The sequence below is a fragment of the Crocuta crocuta genome, unplaced genomic scaffold, assembly GCF_008692635.1.
Source record: "Crocuta crocuta isolate KB4526 unplaced genomic scaffold, BGI_CrCroc_1.0 scaffold53, whole genome shotgun sequence".
Taxonomy (NCBI): Eukaryota; Metazoa; Chordata; class Mammalia; order Carnivora; family Hyaenidae; genus Crocuta; species Crocuta crocuta.
Window position 1 is genome coordinate 1,947,949 of NW_027529432.1, and position 5,648 is coordinate 1,953,596.

At 57.2% G+C, this 5,648-nt stretch overlaps 1 protein-coding gene across 1 annotated transcript in view; it reads right to left on the reverse strand.

Moving 5' to 3' along the window:
* EHD1 (EH domain containing 1) overlaps positions 1 to 5,648 on the reverse strand; it is a 21,171-nt gene that overhangs the window by 4,639 nt on the left and 10,884 nt on the right. The gene's annotated exons all lie outside the window — the stretch shown is intronic.

Genomic DNA, 5,648 nt, shown 5'->3' on the forward strand with positions numbered 1-5,648 from the left:
GGGAGGGGGGGGCGGCGCCTGCGTGGCTTGGTCGGTTAAGTGTCCACCTCTTGACTCCGGATCAGGTCGTGATCTCACAGCTCGTGAGATGGAGCCCCGAGTCGGACTCGGTGGGGACAGCGAGGAGCCTGCTTAGGATTCTCTCTCTCCCTCCCTCTCTGTTCCTCCCCCACCCTCTCTTGCTGTCTCTCTCTCTCAAAATAAGTAAAGTTTTATTGGAATGCAGCCGCACTCCCCAGTACGGTCTACGGTAGCTTTTGTCTACAAGAGCAGAGTTCAGTTGCCACATGACACGGACCACGGGCCTGAGAAGTCAAAAGTATTAATCCTGACCCTTCAGAAACACTTTGCTGGCCCTGCTCTATGGCAGCCTATGAAGTTCCGCACTCCACCTCCCCTCTCTAGGGGTCTTTAATGCTTCCCGAAAATGAAGAAGCTCTGCCCTCTATTCTCTGCTGTTCCCCAGCATCCAGTTAAAAGCCCTTTGGTGAACGCAGCCACCCCATAGCAGAACTCTTCCTTTAATAACAGAACTGTCTGGTTGTAGCTGATTTCAGGGCCCCACCGCTTCAGACTGCATCCCCAGCCTCTCCGGAAGCAGAAGGTGTACGAGCTCTTCGTCCTCTTCTCCCCTCCTGATGAATGGAATGCAGATGTGATGGAAGGAGCTGGAGCGACCACCCTGAGTTCAGAGATGCAAACTGAACATCCAGGATGGCCTTGGACTATTGGTTTCCACATCAACTGCCTGATAACCTGTTTAAGCCAACGGAATTTGGGGTCTCTGGGACTGCGGCTTAATTTGCATCCTATTCTACAATCATCCCGCTTCAAAATGTTTCCACCTCTTCCACTGCGGCCAGAAGACGTGAAAGTTCTAGTTCTCATCTTTTTAGGAATCACAGGCCACCTCAAATGTAGGCCGGCCCTTCTGAGAAGCACCAAACACACCCCAGAGCACAGTCAAGTTCCTGAGGGTACGCCGGAGGGGCCGCTCCTACAGAGCCCAGGACCCTGCTTTCCGAAACTGGCCCCGATCAACCCCCGCATCCTCACAGCCTGACCTGAGCATCCCCTGCGCAATGCGCTCACTACCCTCTGACCAAACTGGGGTCTAGACACGCATTCTCTAGACGGTGGGTTACAGAAAGGAGCAGGTGAGCGGGGAGAACAAAGGACAGAGTGTCAAGAAAAGGCCCAGAGTGACCATCAGTGCCACGAGGCAGGAGGGCAGCCCCACCCCAGCCCTATGGTTAAGGAACCTTCGGGGCGGTTCGTCAGAGGGGTATCTGGCCGCTCCGGGTCCTGCTGAGCCTCACAGACTGAATGCAAGTCTATACGGCTGAGCTCCCCAAGAGGCTGCCTCCATTCAGGCTAGAGCCGGGCCCCCATCGCACGGGCTTTAAGATAAACAGTTAACACTGTGGGCGCGCCTAGGGGAGAAGTTGCTTGGCTGGATAAACATTCTGGCCGCCAGGCAACCCCCCAACCTCGCCCTGGTTCAAGTGTGCTTCGGAGCTGTCTGCTTGCCTAAGCCATAGCATTCCAGGCCTCTCCCCACTCAGGCTCTCGGAAAGAACACAGGCCCTTAAATAAGACAGCTCTGCGTTCAACTCCCCGCACCGGCCCCCTACTGTGACCTGAAGCTCTTTTAATTTTTAAAAAATCTTTATATTTGAGAGAGAAAGAGAGCATGAGCAGGGGAGGGGCAAAGAGAGAGACGGAAACACAGAATCCGAAGCAGGCTGCAGGCTCCGAGTTGTCAGCATGGAACCCAATGCGGGGCTCGAACTCAGAGACTGCGAGATCATGACCTGAGCTGAAGTCAGACGCTTAACTGACTGAGCCAGGCGCCCCCGTGACCCGAAGTTCTAACTTCTGAGTTACAATTTTTTCATCTGAGAAATTCACAAAACAATTCCTCCTCCTACGGTCATAGGGAGGGCTGGAAGCGGTGACACGCAGGGCTCGTGGCACAGGCCCCACTGGCAGGAGGGACCGGGTGGCCTAGGACGGCGTTAGGAGTCAGGACCGGAGATGAACCTGGTTCTGAGGCCAGAAGCCAGCTTTCATCCTTGGGGTAAGACATCGAGACTCCAGGAAAACCCCAAATTCACTGCTTCTGTCGACTCAGCACGGCAGCCACATGCATCTGTCACCATCCGGGCACACCAGGGAGACAGGACGCTCAGATCAGAAGCAGCCTCTCGCCCTGCCGGAGTTTTTAACAGAGCGGAAGTAAGGTGAAGCTGGGGGGCAGTAAAGCCCCTGGGAGTCTGAACTTAGGCCTGGGCACGGCAGTCCTCAGCCTTCCCGGGGCCAGTGCAGACAGATGGTCGCAAAGTGTGAGAGGCACAGAGCGAGTGCCGGGGCCCTCGCCGGCATCCCAGGCTGCTGGCCCCAGGGGACAGGGGCCCCGGCCGCCACGCAGCTGGCCCCGAGAGCCACTAGAACAGGAAGGCCGAGGAGCAGGCGAGGGAAGCGGCAGGGAGCCCCTGGGGCCTGCCGGGGCCGCACAGCCACCGCCTTTTATGGCCGCCTCTGGGAACAGCGGGTCAGCGCTGGAAAAGCAATGAGTCAGGACTCAGCGGTGGCTCCTGCTCAGCAGAAACGAGGCCCAACTTCTCCCCTTGCCAAACCGCTTGTCCTCAGACCGTCACGGATTGGATGAGCACAGATCCACACAGCTGGGGAGGCAGAGGCGCCAGAGGCGAGGTACTGGGAATGGGGGGCGCCCTGATGGGCTGGGCTCCAGCCCAAGTTAGCTTTGGCCCGGGAGTCAGAACAGCACACAGGGAGCTGAGCTCACCCCCAGACTCCACCCAACGTGGCCTCACGCCCCCTCCCCTGATGGTGGGGGGCCCAAGATGGGGGTGGGGGGAGACAGAGAAAGGAGGAGGGGCAGGAGGAGGCGTTTCTGAATTGTGGCTGGTCACTGCCGCAGGTCCGAGAGCCCCAAGTGCCCCTCGCCACCCCAGCTTGTCTCAAGCTGGAGCCGACAGAGCTAAGTCCTTTCTTTCTTTCTTTCTTTTTTTTTTTTTTTCAGGTGAATGAAATTTCCTGTTTATTATGAAAACTGCTCACACTTTTGGTGAGGGAGACACGGGGGCTGGCCAAGTTCATCCACAGGTCATGTAAAGGGTCACAACACTCAGGCTCATACGAGGTCATCACAGGTGTGTGACCACACACAAGCATTGTTGGCTGTAGCCACCGCCAGGCCTACCTGGCATCCACCTGTCCACCAAACCCTCACTCGACCTGAGGGATGGCATCTCAAAAGGTGCCAAGGGCTAGAGCGGCACCAAAGCATCACTCAAGTCCAAGCACCTGGCAAGGCAGCCACAGCCACCAGCCTGGAGCTGGGCAGCAGGTGACAAGTAAAGGGACAAACGTGCCTCATCTCCACCCTCAGCCTTGCCCAAGGCAGTGAGCCCTTGGGCTTTGGGACACATTAGAGGCCAGCCTCCGTGACAAGATTAGTGACAAGATTAGTGCCAAGATGGCTGTCAGCCATCAGATAACCCTAAAGCACAGCATTTCCACAGGGAAAGTGGGAGTTCATGGCATGCCTGGTGNATGGCTGTCAGCCATCAGATAACCCTAATGCACAGCATTTCCACAGGGAAAGTGGGAGTTCATGGCATGCCTGGTGACAGAGAAAAATACACCCCCACCCAAGGAGACAGGGACACTTTGTCTGCCTCAGGTGGGGCCAGGACTGAGTGTGTGGACACCAGTGTCCCTATGAAGGACGGCCAACGCGGTCCAAAGTGGTGAGCTGGAAAGGAAAGGCTGATTCCACAGTGTGAGGAAATGCCAGTGCTGTCTTATAGGGGACAAGCTCCAACACAGAAAGTTCTGGAACTTTGGAGCCATAATAGAATAAGCCAGGCACAAAACAATATCGTAGGACTCAACTCATATGAAGTACCTGCAGTCAAATCCATAGAGGCAGAAAGTAAAACGGGGTGAGGGGTGGGGCGATGGAGAATTAGTGGTTAATGGGGATACAGCTTCCGTCTGGAAGATGAAAAGGTTCTGAAAGGTGGTGACGGTCGCACAGCAACACGGATGTACTCAGGGCCACTGAACTGCGCACCTAACATGGTTAGCGTGGTGACTCTTAGCACGTGCGTGCACACGGTCGTCGGGGTGGGGGAAGAGGGGAGAGAGAAGAGTCGTTTGCTCCCTTAGGGTGACCAGGCTGGGTCTCGGGGAAGTAACGATGCAGGCCAGCGGACAGGAGGCCCCGACGTGCCTCCCGTCCCAGCTCTGTCCCCACCGCGTCCCGCTCCCCGCCCCGGGCACAGAGGCAGAGGAGGGAAAACGCGACAGGTCCTCGCCCTCCCCTGGCACCCTCCACACACAGGTAGTTCCAGCAGCTGGGGGAAAAGCCACTTCACACTTTCCAAGTTTCTAGAACACCAACAATAGAGGGTTTGTCTGCAATCCACGCCTGTTTCCTGCCATTCAAGCTGCGTGGGCCTCGGTATTTCTTGCCACGGCTCCCACCGCGCATGCTCCCAGCTGGTGCGGGGCCCAGGAGAGGGGCACAGAGGGGCAAGGCGCTGAGTGAGGACGGGCTGGCGAGCTTCCGCAAGGAGGCACCCTTCAGGGCAGGGCTTCCCCGGGGCCGCTCAGCAGCGAGGAGAAAGGGGCCTCCCTCTCCTAGGTATTCACCCGAGAGAAAGTCAGAAATGGAAATCCGAGCTGCGTGCAAATGTCTGCAGCAGCAACTTTCTTCAAAACTGCCCCTAACTGGAAACCCACAAGCCCCTCGGCAGGTGAACAGGTAAGAAAGGAGGGTACGTACATGCGATGGGGTAGGAACGGCAGCGACAAAAGGGAACAATCAAGTCGATGCTCTCAAATACATGACAATTCACCAAAGCACCTGCTCGGCGAAGGAAGACAGACCCAGAGGACGTTTAAGTGACATCTAGAGAAGACAAGACTCTGGGGACGAGTGTCACGCCAGTGGGCTGTGAGGGCGGGGAGCGACCTCAGGGAAGTTTCCAGGCAGATGGAAAGACCGGATCTCGGTCGTGGCGGCTGCACAACAGCTTCACACAGCTGTACGCCTACCGAGGGTGAAGACCTCCATAAATCTGACCGGGACGCAAGCAAACGAGCAAAGGGCGGGGAAGGAGAAGGAGATGGACTCTGGAATCAGGCCTGCATTGGAATCTGGAGTCCCTGTGACCCCATCAGGCCACGGCTCCTCTCTGCGAGCCTCAGTTTCTTCCTCTGTGACCCAAAGATGTAAGTTTCTGACCCACAGGGCCGCTGTGGGCAGCAGGGGAGCGCCTGGCGCGTAAGCACTTGGTAGACGTTTGCTATCGTTTACTCACAGGGATTGTATTTTGGGCTCAAGAAGCTCAGATTCGGGTGTGTGCGTAGGCAACGAGCACTGCTAACGCGCAAAGAATGCCTTGTGCCACCAAACAGAAGCAGAACATTTGCAGGGGCTCGGGCCAGCTGCGACAAAGCCGGGTGCAGGCTCGCAGCCCTGGAACGAACAGGTGCTGAGCGCCAGCACCGGCTGGTACGGCTCCTCCGCGCACAGCGGCGGCGTTCCTGGCAAAGGCTCGGGCCCAAAGCCGTCCAGGGGACCACGGTGGGGGGAATGGCAGGAGGAGCGGTGG